The sequence below is a fragment of the Pteronotus mesoamericanus genome, unplaced genomic scaffold, assembly GCF_021234165.1.
Source record: "Pteronotus mesoamericanus isolate MK-2021 breed Mesoamerican mustached bat unplaced genomic scaffold, CSHL_Meso_final contig_33, whole genome shotgun sequence".
NCBI classification, from domain to species: Eukaryota; Metazoa; Chordata; class Mammalia; order Chiroptera; family Mormoopidae; genus Pteronotus; species Pteronotus mesoamericanus.
The window spans coordinates 4,328,924-4,342,548 of record NW_026555135.1 but is presented as its reverse complement, the minus strand read 5'-3'; the positions used below and the strand labels follow the sequence as shown (position 1 = coordinate 4,342,548).

Below are 13,625 nucleotides of genomic sequence, written 5' to 3'. Positions count from 1 at the left end.
CTTAAAAACATTTTCTTACCCTGGCTGGTGTGGCTCAGTGGATTGAGCACCGGCCTGTGAACCAAAGGGGGTCCCTGGTTCCACTCCCCGTAAGGGCGCAAGCCTGGGGTGCGGGCCAGGCCCCCAGTAGGGAGCATGTGAGAGGCAACCACACATTGATGTTTCTCTCTCTTCCCCTCTGTCTAAAAATAAATAAATAAAATCTTAAAACAAAAACTTAAAAAATAAACATTTTCCTAAAGAACTAGACTTTTTTTTATTGAATAAATATGATCTATAAGTTCTTTGTGCAGAATGTTTTGAAGCATTTAGTTTAAACACACTATTGGTACGTACTGTCTTAAGAAAACGCATTTTTTTATACCATAAACCACATTTTCTACTCTTACTATTAAAGCTTTAATCAGTACACACACAGACACACACATCTGTGGCTTGTTAGTTGGATCCCAAGCTTCCAGATTCCCTATCACATGAGGGCTTCCCCAAGCAGAGCGCCGGCCGGTTCACACCGTTACCGTGTCAGGGTGTAGTCCGACGTGGCAGTGGAGGAGTCCGTGAGAAAGTGGTCCCCCCACCATTCCTCTCTCAAGAACCGGTTTGGGCCAGCAGGCCTTCAGGGGCCCCCAGCCCTTCCCCACCTACCTAAGGGAGAAGCGGGTCTCGGCTCAGGGCCACGGCACCTGGCAGAAACTGAATGGATTTTTCAGATTCTCCCAGCTACCCTGTGTTACAGAGAGTAACAGTGACTTCCCATTCACAGCAGACACGCAGTTTCCTTTAAGAAATAAGGAAAAAGGAAGTTGGTTCTTAAACAAACTATTGTTACATTCCCAGAGGTGTAGGCGGGAGCCTTCGCATGACACCAAGCGTCAGAGGGCAGGGTGGTGCGGAGTCAGGGCTGAGGGGCAGGGGCGAGTCTCCTGACCTGTCCGAGCCTTGGGGCTCTCCTCTAAGGGGCGGGTGAGGGGGCCAGCACACAGGGGGCCGTGAGTGGCCGAGACCATTTGGAGGACACCTGGGGGGCTCACAGCAACAGTTAACAGACCCATCACTAGTCGGCCCGGTGTGGGACTGGCACAGGGTAGACAGACAGACCCATGTGACCGAACGGAAAGCCCAGCCAGAGGCCACAGGTAGACGCACACCCGATTTATGATAACAGTGACACCACAGGGCACTGGGAAGAGGGCGGGTCAACTGGAAATCTGTATGGGAAAAACTGTACCTTATAATTACACCCAGAGTGCAAATCCAACTGAAAGTAAAATAGAGCTTTTCAAAGAAGACAAAAGAAAAACAGCATGTTCAAATGGCTAATAAATGGGGGGAAAAATGTGCTTGACTACACTAATAATCAAGGAAATAAATATACATTGAAAACTCAATGAACCCTGGCCAAGTAGCTCATTTGATTAGAGTGTCATCCCCATGTGCCAAGGTTGTGGGTTCAGTTCCCGGTCAGGGCACATAACAAAAAACAACTAATGAATGGAACAGCAAATCAATGTCTGTCTGTTTTTCTGTCTGTCTGTCTGACTCTCTCTCTCTCCCTGCCTCCCTCCAGGATTAATTTTAAAAAACCACACAATGGCATACCATTACATCCCCCATCTAGACTGGCTAAAGTGAAAAACACTGCGCGCACACACACACTCCCAAGTAGATCTTCTACATTGGAGGTGAGAGTGTTCATCGGTGCAACCGCTTTGCCAAACCATTCGACCATGTCCACAGCTGGACAAACACATACTCTGTCATTCAGTGATTCTACTCCAAAGTAAATACTGAACCTATGCGCCAAAACACATGTACAAGAATTTTATCACAGCAGTATTTGTTACAGCTGAAAATGAGAAACAACCCAAAAGTGCAAGAAGAGAAGGGATGAATACATTGTAAAAAAAAATACATACACAGTAAAGAAAATGACAAATATTGTATGAAAATCCACAGCTGGATCTCACAAGCATAATATTACACAAGAAAAGGAAAACTGTGATTCCATTTACACAAAACTGAAAAGCAGGCACAACGCATCTACAATGAAGAGAAGGCAGGAAAGTAGCCCCCTCTGGGGGTAGTGCCTGAGGGGAACGACAGGGCTTCGGGGGTTCTGGTGACACTGCTCCTTGACCTGGGTGGTGGCCACATGGTGTGGTGGTTGCGCTGCACACCTGTGATTTATGCTCTGTTGTTTATGTTTCCAATAAAAAGTTTGTTGAAAAACCAGTGCAGTGGTCCTGGGCAGAACAACTGCCTGAACCTGGAGACCCCGACCCCACCAGTGCTAGGCCCTCAGAGGTCCAATCCCGTTGGGCTGGACACGCCACACCTGGAGCAAACAGGCCCAGGCTGGGTCGGGACCCCGGCCTGGCCTTGTCACACACAGTCTGTGTGACCTTCTACAAGGCTCCTCCACCTCCTAGGACACTGGCTTTCATACTTGGAGTGCTCAAGTCCAAGAGAGGGTCCCACAAAGTGAAGGGGGTGCCCCCTCACCCCAGCAGGGCATGTGCCTACTTCCAAGGTTTCCTTGGGAGGGGGGTCCAGCCAGCCAGGGGCCATCCCCAGGAGGCATCCTCGGCCCCGAGAGGAACTGAGCCGACGCAGAGTGGACGTGGGGTGGGAGGATGCACAGGATCCCAGGGAGAGGTCCTGGAGTGCCAGGCGCAAGAACCAGGCCTCGTGCTGAGGTGACGGAGGGCTGGGAAAGGGCGCCAAGCAGGGGAGGGACTTGAGACCCATCAGCTGCCCCGTGAGAGTGCAGTAGAAAAGGACCTGACTGGAGCAGAAAGGCCAGAGGGAAGACCGCAGAACTTGAAGGTGTAGGCTCATGTGTGAATGGTGAACAGACAGGGTCTAGAGCTGTGTGGGCAGGAGACTCAACTCCATCGGTGCCCAGCTGGATGTGGGGGGAAAAAGGGGAACAAAGGGAGGCCTGCTGGGCATGCCTCCTCTGTACCCCAACCCCCATGGCAGATGCCTGCTGTACAGAACGGAACCAGCAGAGTGGGTATCATCCAGTGACAGTGGAGGAGCCAATGATGCCCCGCACCTACCACCTGGCAATAAAGTCCCCCTCTCTCCCCCCTCCCTTGACCTCACACTACACCCTACTTCTAAGAAGAGGACCCCCTCCCCTTTGCCACATAATAAGGGGAAGGCTGAATTGCTGTGTCTTATAATTCAGGGGCACCGTCAATTAACAACATGCACATCTTCACTGACACCCATTCTGGGCTGACCCTAGGCTGACGAGACAGGGGTCAGGACCTGAGGGCAGTCCAGGAGGAAGGAGCCCAGGGCTAAACCAGAGACACAGTGGCCAGTGCTGCTGGGAGTAAGGCACGTGGCCCGTAGGGTGACAGGAGCAGGAAGAATGGCAGTGGCTCTTCAAGATGAAACCTGAGCAGAGCTTGAAGGCGCGAGGCTGAGATCGCAGGGGAGAGCAGGCAGGATGCACGGGAGGCGGAGGGAAGGCGGGAAAGCTCTGAGTGACAGCCGGAAAGTCAGGGCAGGAAGCTGAATGGGGAAAGCTGAGAGGACCAGCTCTGCAGGGCGCTTGCTGAGGGCAGAGGGCGCAGGGAGGGGCTGGAGAGTGATTCCAGGGCCAGGTGCTGTGGAAAGGGGCTGAGGCAGTGAGCCGGGGTGGGGCAGGGGGCACGGAAAGGTAGAGCCTCAGAATTTGGCGACTTCCTGGCTATTGGGGTGATTCGTTTTTGTTTTTGGCAATGTAGTCATTCCCTTTTGTCCCATCCTTCTCTTGCCCCACAGGCCACCATTTCAATAACATTCTTAATGCATCTCTCTGTCCTATGGTGGGTGCATTCTAGCCTCCCGGGACCCCACCTCCCCTTCATACTGTGTACTGAGCAAGGGATGGCCGGGTGGGGGAGGAGATGCGGAGGGAGAGCTGGGCCGGGGCCGCCAGGCTCCAGGCTCCACCAGCAGAGCCAGGGGCCAGGCCCAGTGAGTCAGTCCAGCCAACGCCGGGCAGGCTGGCACCGGCACTGGGAAATCCTGTCTTTCTTCTCTACTCCCCTCCCCTTATCGCTTCTGTGGGTGTTCAATCCAGTCTCCACCCAGCTGCAGTAATCTTTGTAGCACAGAAACCTGACAAACAGGCCCCGTGCTAAGAGACACAAGGGGCCTGGTGGGCAGGGCCAGGGGTTTGGGGTTTGGGGTTGTCCCTGGTCCTGGGGGACAGTGGTCCTGAGGCACTGGTGTCCCCGGCAGTGTTTTGAGGGAAAACCCAGCCTCCAGGACAGCTTGCTGTGTGGCCGGACAGAGTCCAAGACCTGTGCTCCACAGCTGTTCTTCACTGGAATTGGGGTCCCGTCTCAGAGTGCTCGGGGGTAGGGGGGCTGGTAAGCGGGGACATACCTGGGTGACAAACCTCCAGAAGCACACCCCAGAGAGGGCTGCAGTGAGAGCGGGAACAGGAAAAAGCGGGGCACCCGGCTGCAGTCCTGGGCGCTGGGGCTTCCCCGAGCAGAGGCCGGCGAGGGCTCAGCCTCACGCGGGCCGAGCAGCCCGGCTGCTGCGGGCACTGAAAGTCGTGTCACGGAAACCCAGGGTGGTGATCGCCCTGCAGCAGGGCTCCCAGCCCAGCACCTCGTCCCGCCGAGAAGGCGCCAAGGGAGGGGCAGTGCCGCCGAGTGCCCCCAGCACGGGCTGTTCCCTGTCCCGTGGGCAGTGGGGATAGGACCGGAGCTTCAGGTCGCAGGTGATGCTACTCCCCACTGGGAAAACAACCTGACCAAGTGAGACTTGATCAGGCCACCGACGCCATCTCTGCTTCACTCTGCTGTGTGACCCCAGGCCACCCCCCACCCTCTCTGGTCTCTAGGTTCTCACCATCAAATGTTGGGGAAGGGGACACTTCCTGCTCTTTTCCAATTGGCAGCGTTTGTCACCAGGACAGCCCCTTTTCCTGCTCCTGCAAGAGAAGTCTCTGTCCTGACATCCCCTGCCTCTAAATCCCAAGGGTAGAAACCTAGTGAAAGGGCGCCCATTTCTCAGACTGGGAAACTGAGGCTTGATTCCTAGGTCAAGCCCCTGCACAACCTCAGAAGTGAGCTGTACTGTTCTCACTGCACAGCGATGCATTCACCCTGGGGATGGCTCACCCTGGGAGTCCTGCTCCTCCACCCATGCCTGGACAACGGGCAGCGAGGAGTCAGGCAGGGCTCTCCCCCGGACGTCAGCCTGGTAGTGGAGAGAGCCATCTCGGTACTAGGTTGAGAGGTCTGCTCTCAAAGGGGAGTGGTTCACTCAGATGGGGCAAGAGAGGCTGCATGGAGGAGTCGGCATCTAAGCAGGATCTCAGAGGGTGGACTGCCATTTCAGAAGAAAGTGGAAGGTTTGGAGGAGGATGGAACATTCTAGAAGGAAGAAACCATTCCAGCAAGGCTGGGAGGCAGGGTGCTGGGAAGAGATAGAAGGAAGAAGGGGCTAGCACAGAAGCACTGCCACAGCTGGGAGCCCCGAGAGCCAGGCTCAGGACTCGGAGTCGGCGGGGATGTGAGCAGGGCTCCTGGGCAGCTCACAGGAAGGTGGGATAGAGAGGAGGCCAGAGCGCAGGCAAAGCAACCAGGCCGCAAAAATGGCCCCCAAGAGAGAAGCAGGGCTCTATACGGCATGGCCTTGGTCGTGGGGATGTACCAGAGACCCACACTGGGCTGGGTGGGCTGCGTGCAGGCCAGGGGGTTTTTCCTCAGAGGCCCCAAGAGGCTTGCCACCTACACGCAAGTGGTGTGTTGGCAGAACTTCCAAGCTCTGGGCGCTGCTCTGTGTTGCGACTTGTTCCTGCCTGTGGGGGCCTTGAATGCCAGAGCCCAGGCAGAGGACGAATCCGAGGATGAGAGGCACATCCTCGCCCTCAGAGGGGGACACTGAGGCCCAGGGAGAGGCAATACAATAAATAACCTCCTTCGTGCCTTACATTTCTCATCTGTAAAATGAAGGTCTTTCTACTCTACCTGCCCATCCGTCCACACCTTGCTCCCCTCACACACCTCTGCTCCAGGCAGAATGTGGCTTCAATAAGCTTTCACTCTACAAAATAGGGCCCAAGCGATCTCCCCTGCGCAGCACTGGGTTTGTTGAATGAACATCTGACATGAGCTGTGTTCCACTCTTAAAGGGCTAACACACTGTAAAATGCAAGACTAGGTCTGGTCATTGGAGCAACCCATGGGTGGGGACATCCCTCTCTTCCAAGCATCCCTGAGCTCTGGCCAACCGGGCCCTCAGGCCGGGCTCTGGCGCCAGAGCTGCAGCAGGCCCAGGCCCTGCCCACAGCAGCCCCCCGGCTGGGGGAGACAGACGCTGGGAATGACCTCATGCGGGAAGAAGCCAGTGGCAGTGGGCACCCAGGAGGGGGTCCCTGAGGAAGGAGCCTGCCACGGCACTGCAGTTGGTTCCTGTGGAAGGCAGGATAATGGCGCCCGAATATATCAGCATCCTAATCCCTGGAACAGTGAACGTTACCTTACATGGCAAAAGGGACTTTGTGGACGTCATTAAGGATTTTGAGATGGGGCGATAATCCTGTTCCCCAGTCGGGCCCTCAATGCAGTCACAAGTGTTCTTATAAGCAGGAGGCAGAGGGAGCTTGGACTCCACAAGAGGAAAGGAGAGGAGAGAGGGGTTGGGAGGTCACAGGGATGCCAGCAGCCGCCAGCAGCCGCCAGCAGCCGCCAGCAGCCACCAGCAACTGGAGAGACGCAGAACGGATTCTGCCCCTGCAGCCTCCAGAAGGAACCAGCCTGCCGACACCTTGATTTTAGCCCCAAAAGACTCATTTTAGACCTCTGACCTCCTAAACTGTACGAGAACACAAATGCGTTGTTTTAAGCCACTCAGCGTGTGTTACTTTGTCACAGCAGCAATGGAGAACCGTCAAGGGCAGTGTGGGCTCCAGGAAGGCGGCCTCACTCCTCTTTCCTGCTCACAGAAGGGGGTGAGCAAGTGAGGATGACGTTATCACACCTTGAATTGCTCCAGCGCCAAACAAAGGCACCCCAAACCTCAGCGTCTCAGTTACTACTACTAGTAACACACCAGTTGGGTCCCACCTCACTGATTTGCAGGTCGCATGGGGGTGGGGGGTGGGGGTACTGGGGCAGGGGCTGGCTGGGCAAGCCAGCCGCTCTCTGCCTGTTGTCCCCCAGGCCTCCAGATCTTGTGGCTATCACTGGGGACACCCTGACGCCCCAACAGGGATGGTGAGCTGCATACCAATGGATGGGATTTGTCTGCTCTGGCCACCAGCTCCTCCATCCATGACTGACCCATGCCCCACTGTGGCAGAAACCGCAGGCCACACCCCCAGGCCACCCCAACCTGAGCCACTGGCACCCTCACCCCCAGGCCCGGCCCCGGGGAAGCGAGCCTTGGAAACACACCCCTGAACAACTAGAATGGGCAGCAGTAACTCTGGCCACTACGGGAAGCAAATGCTCACATTTCAGACCTTCCCAGGTCCAAGTCCGAGTCTGGCTTCCTAAAACATCCTGGACCAGAACCCCAAAGGGCCTTGGCCTATTTTGCCTGTAGTGAGCAGGGAAAGGCAAGGCCTGAGGCCAAAGGGAAGTCAGCAGCTTGGCCTGAAGTGAAGCAAGACAAGCCGGGGCCAGAGAGGAGAAGCTGGGGGAGCTGGAAGAGAGGCTGGAGAGGCTGCTGTCAGCGAAGGGGTGTTTTGAGCAGGGCGGGCAAGGCATGAAGAAAAGAAGTGGTCTCTGCGGGGTCTGAGGGGCAGGGGAGGGGGCTCCACAGGCACTCACAACACCTGAGGACACAGAGGCAGCGGAGGGCTGGGCCAGGTGAGAAGACCACTACAGCCAGACAGACAGATGTCCGCATCTGTTCAGGCCCCAGGTGGCTGGGGAGCCGTACGGGGCTGGGAGGTTTGCAGACCTGCCCTCTGCCAGGAGCTTTTTGGCTACGACATTTAGGGTTAGGAGCCTCTGGGAGGCCCAGGGACTTGGTCAGGCAGGTAGAGACCACCCACTCAAGGGCTGTGAGAGGGCCAGACCCACTGACACCGAGAGGGCTTCCCCTTCCATGGGAGACCCCATTTCCTTCCACCCTTCTTCTCCCAAAGTCGGCCCCTCTGTCCTCTGGGCTGTCGCCCCCACCTCAGGGAAGAAGAGATGATGTGATGCTGATGGTTAATTACCACTCATTATAACAGCCACCAAATATCACGTACCAGTAAAGCACTTCAGTGACACTATTTAACTTAGTCATCATTCCCCAAACCCTGTGACTAGGCAGCATTTATCCCCTTTTCACAGGTGAAGAAACAAACTCACAGGGGAAGTTCCCTGCCCCAGGTCCTGTGCAGAGACAGTTTCAGCAAAGAAGAAACAGACACAGGCAGGGTGGAGGGGCTGCCTCTGCCCACCGGGGGTCCAGGAGGGCCTGCCGTTCAGGGTCCCGAAAGCCCGTGGGGAAAGCAGTGGCCGCAGCAGCAGCCAGAGGCAGCCCCGGCCCCGGAGCGGCGTCCTGGGTGTCAGCCCCGGAAGCCCACAGGCCTCTCACAGCCACTGTCCAACCACCACCTTGTCCACATCTCCCAGGCTTACTCCACCCCCAGTGGTGGCCCCATCTCAGCTCCCCTCCCCACCGTTCCCCACACTGGAGCCAAGAGCAGCCCCTTAGCACCCCACCCACCCCCACCTCTGTCCTGGGAGCCTCTATCAGACCCCCCACTGGCAGCGAGGCGGAGAGGTGGAAGGTGCGCAGGTGAGGGCCTGAGGAGCTCTGGCCTCACCTCACTGCCCTCCGCAGTGACCCACCCACGACAGTAGCCAAAGATGATGTTTGAACACATCTATTTAATGCCCCTTCCCACGGACAATCATTCTGACACCTGCAGGCCCTTCCCCATCTGCTCCCTGGGCCTGCAGTGCCCTGCCCTCTTTTCTGCTTGGTGAACTTTTCAACCCTGGAGACCCAGCACCCATGCATCCAACATGAAATCTCCCCCAGCACCCATGCAAGGACTGCCCAGCCCCCCACCCCCACCCCTGGCTCCCAGCAAGGATTGTAACCCTGGGCAAGGGCTTCTCTGTTGACCTGTTTGCCTCAGGGCATAACCCCTCCAGAGCACCTCTTTGTCCTGGCACCCAGCTCTGGCCAGCCAGGCCGGAAGCAGCATCAGCTGGGCCCACCCCACCCTACCCGGTCCCTCAGTGGGGAAGGGAGCCAGGCCTCCCACCCCCACCCCCCAGGACTTGGGGGACTGCAACCAGGAATAGGCCCACAGAAACTGGGGGTAACAGTCTTTGAAGCTGAATACAGTGGTTTGCCCAGGAAGCCTCAACTCAAAGCTAGGCTGAACCCTACCCTCAAATCCCTCTCTTCCAGGAAGTCTACTCAGATTTCTCCATCCCTAGAATCCACGAGGTAGTTTCCCCTGGCGCTTTTCTGTCCATGGCAGGTGCAGGGAGAAGATTCTGGCTTGAGAGTCAGGTGACCCAGGTTCAAATTCTGGCTCAACACCCCCGACAGCCGCTCACTTCACGGGAGCTCTGGGCCCACTCTCCTCATTCCTGTGGGGTCGGGGCAGGGATGGGGAGGGTGGGGAGGATCCCACCCCATGAGAAGAAGCCTGAATAGAACTTGGCACCTGGTAATGATCTGTCCTACTTCACTTTTGGACCCCAGGCAGGCCTCCCCAGACTCTCAATTCTGAAGAGCGGAGGCAGGATCGGAGAAGCCCAAGACCCACCCTCTCCCAGATCTCCCCACACCACCCCCTGCTCCTCACACCACACCCAAGCCCGCAACCCAGAAAAGGCCCCCGTTTAACAATGGAGGAGGGTCAGGAAGAGAAGCTGCTTTACCCGCTTTCCCAAGCCTCTCGGGACGGGGGATGGGAAGGAGGGAGGACACCCAAAAGGGGACTTGGAATTGATGGGTGGAGAGCTGGAAAGGGACCAGGACAGGGAAATTGTGAGGAAGAGATGGTCAAGTCCCGGGGGTTCAACACCAGGGCGTCTGAACTAGGAAACTTGCCCCGGAACTCCGGGAGGCGGGCGCGGTGGGGGTTGGAAGGGCCGGGAGGCCCCTCGACGTGGGGTGGAGGGTAGGGTGGGGACAAACCCCGGGTGCCCCGGCGGATCCTCGAGGCTCCCGCCCCCCGGGGCTGAAAGCCAGGGCTCACCCCCTTCCTCCCCGGCGTGCGGGATGTTCACCCCCCGCACGGACACACCGATCGGGGCTCACCGGGCACACACCGGCCACGCACCGGCCAGCGCTGCACCTGCACACACACCTCCGAAACACACACAGGAACTCGCGCGCGCTCGCACACGCCTCCCTCTGCGCAGCGCCTCCTACCTGCCGCGCCGCCACGGGTCGAGCCGGACTCCGGGATGCGGGCACGGCGCGGGCAGCGGAGCGGAGGCTGGACGAGCCCCAGGCAGCAGCCTCCGGCTCCGGCCAGGGATCGGCTCGGGATGGCCTAAGGCGGGGGCTAGAGCTGGGACTCCCGGGCTGCGGCCCACCCCGCCCCGCCCCGCGGCCTCCGCCCATTCGGGGACAGAGGCGTGGTCTCTCCAACGGGGCGGAAGGAGCAGGATTGCTGCGCATGCGATCTGGCACCGCGCTGTGGGGCGAACCCGCCGGGAGGTGGCTGCGGAGTTCCCGCTGGGGAATAGGAGGGGGTTTGGGAGCCTGTGAGGCTCCGCCTAACCCCTCTGGGCTCGATAAAGCCCCTGTTCTTCTGTCCTCCCTTCCAACCTCGCTCTGCCTGCTGTGGAATGCCTTCGGGAGCCACCCCGGGCTGAACCCAGGTCGGCGGGTGCCCGAGGGTTCCCGTGCAAGCCCCGCAGAGGGCGTGCAGGCCGCTGAGCTTTGGGAAAGCACCTTGTACAGCAGCGGTCGCCAACCTTTTTGGCACCAGGGATCGGTTTTTCCACGGACGGGGCGAGGAAGGGGGAAGGGAACGGAGCTCAGGCCGGGGCTGGGGCGGCAGTCCTTCACTTGCTCGCAGCCGGTCACCCCCTGCTGTGGAAGGGTTAGGGGGGCGGATACAGGAGGCAGAGCTCAGGGGAGCTTCCCTCGCGGGCCCGAGGGTTGGGGACCCCTGTTGTACAATGAACTCAGCGACGACCACCGCAGGGGCTGGGGAAAGAAGGACTTGAAGAGGCATGAGCCCATTTCTTTTCCATCTCCATGTCCATAGTCATCCCAAAGGCTTGGGTTGGAGGAGGGGAGACCTAGACCTCTGGAGGCGCCAAGAGGGACCTATTGTTGGATGGGGAAAGTGGGCTCTAGGCCTGTATTAAGCATTTTCGGTGCTGTGATAGGACGGCGGTAGGAGGGGCAGGCTTCAGGAATGAGGCTGAGGTTTCTGAACGACCAGTTCTGGCACATCGTGGGGGCTCAGGGATTCCTCCTCATTGCTCTGGGACCGCAGGGCAGACACGCTATGATTTGCCCTCGGAGGCCTGTATCAGCGCGCTTCGCAGATGGAGAAACTCAGGCCCACTCATCTCCCCCTCCAGCGCTCGCAGCCTCAGTTCGTGATTTCATCCACCGCTCAGTCAGGTCACTCATACTAACCGGCTTCTTCCACCACCCCACAGCCTCTTTCCCAGGCTCCCCAGATGTTTCTCACCTGGGAGTAGCTCCAGCCCCCTCTAGAGCTTCTTATTCAACCAGGGAAGACTCAAACATGCAGCCATGATCCACCGCCCGCAGGACAATGTTCCAAGTCTGCGCCCCTTCCTGACTCTCCACCCTGTCTCACTGCCTGTGCCCTGGGCTGCAGTCTCCCCAGGCCCTCAGTGCTCCTCTCAAGCGCTGTCAGCTCCCAAACCCTCTTGTTGATGCTGATCTGACGTCTAAAAGGCTGCTCTTTCACAGTCCGCGCACATGTGCTGATATCAGCCCTCAGCTCTCACGCAGTTCCACCATGAGCGCCACCTCACCTTCTTCAGCATTCCCACCTGGCTGTGTCTCTTCCAGCCCTACCCTCACGCTGTCTCTGGGAGTTAGGGGTAGAGTCTCTGGGAGGGCCAGGTGGAGGCTCGCTCTGGGGACAGCAGTGCTTGGTGAAACCAGGAGGCTCTGAGCTCCAGTCCTCACTCTGCCGGTTCCTGGTCATATAACCCTGGCAAGTGCTCTGTCCTTCCCAAGCCTCGTTTTCCTGTCTGTAAAACGGGCATCTAACAGAAGTGTGTGATAATCAGGTACAGGCAATTCTTGGGGCCCAGGAAGGCCCCGTCATACAGGGTGTTGGACATCATTGCCTCTGGGCTGGGCAACTCCTGTGTGTTCGAAGTGGAGCTGGGGTCATGTCTGAGAAAATACGCACAAAATGGTGCCGTTTGGAAGATGCTCGGTCCCCCTTCTGCATTTCAGAGTGTTGGGACTCAGGAGGGGTGTCATGTGGTGGTTGCAAGCATGGACTCTGGACTCATTGTCCAGGCTCATATTAGCTGTGTGACCTTGGGCAAGTGACCCAACCTCTCTGTGCCCCGGTCCCCTCACCTGTAAAGCAGTATTACAGCACTACACCATGGAGTCATTGTGGGAATTAAGTGGATCAATCACGCAAAGCTCTAGAGCAGTCCCTGGTTCTGATAAGTCAGTGCCAAGCATGGATTTGCTGATGTTATTTTCATGCAGGCCAAGCCCCTCATTTTGTGAAGACACTGGTCCCCCAGAAGCAGAGACATGTACATGTGGCTCCTTAGATGCCCAGGCATTCCAGAATGTTAGAACTGGAAGACTCCAACAGGAAGCCCATCCCTGGCAGGTGAGGAAAGAGGCCTAGAGAGAGACAGTGACCTGCCTAGGCACCCAGCCTGGTGGGGTGGGGGAGACATTGGCCCTGCTCTTGCTTCAGGGGAATGGGAGGTTTTAGGATAAGTCAGGAAGAGCCTGGCCTCCTGACAAGTTTGGGGAAGGGTGGGACTTCAGTGAAGCTCTGGCCCCAGGACCCTGCTGGTTATCTTCATAAACTGAGTCATCTAATGGTGCCACCACATGTAGGTGCTTTTCCCACCCTCTGCAGGAGCCCTCATTGGCCCCATTTTGTAGATAACAAAGCTGAGCCTCAGGGAGATGCCCCGGGTCACACGATTAGGAAGCCGCAGAACCGGGATCCATCCCTGCCCTGTCTGACTCAACACTTGTGCCCTTCCCCTCAGTCCTCCCCCTCTTCCCACCCCTGCGGAAAAGACACCTCTGTGGGATCCTTGACTGGCTGTCCAACCTCTGCTTGCCTCCCCCTGGAACTGGGAGCTCATTCCCTCACAGGGCAGCCTTGTCCACTCCCCTGGGGAGAGCCTTTTGTCACCCAGAGCCAATCTACCTCCCTCTTCCTCGGTCTGCAGGAGGCAGGACCTTCGCTGCTCCTGGCCAGGAAACCCCTATCTTTACTGTTCCTGTATGTAACACAGTTTCCCATGTGAAACTTATAATAATAATAACTTCTTTAAAAAGAGAAACCCAACAACTCAGCAGATCTAATTGCCTGGCTCTTGTTTGAAAACCCTAAAGGAAGCCCCTTGGCAGGAGGCGTGGCTCAAGATGGAGGCTCCTTAAGGCCTGGTGTCTTGGGGCGGAACATTCAAGCAATCATGTTAGCCAGTCCCCCACAC

At 57.4% G+C, this 13,625-nt stretch overlaps 1 protein-coding gene across 1 annotated transcript in view; it reads right to left on the bottom strand.

Moving 5' to 3' along the window:
• The window catches only part of CAPN5 (calpain 5), a 56,595-nt gene extending 46,088 nt beyond the window's left edge, over nucleotides 1-10,507 (bottom strand). Inside the window, exon 1 of the mRNA XM_054576305.1 lies at nucleotides 10,354-10,507. The gene's annotated coding sequence lies outside the window, so the exon portion shown is untranslated. The remainder of the gene's footprint in view (nucleotides 1-10,353) is intronic.
• Between the last annotated feature and the right edge of the window lie 3,118 nt (nucleotides 10,508-13,625).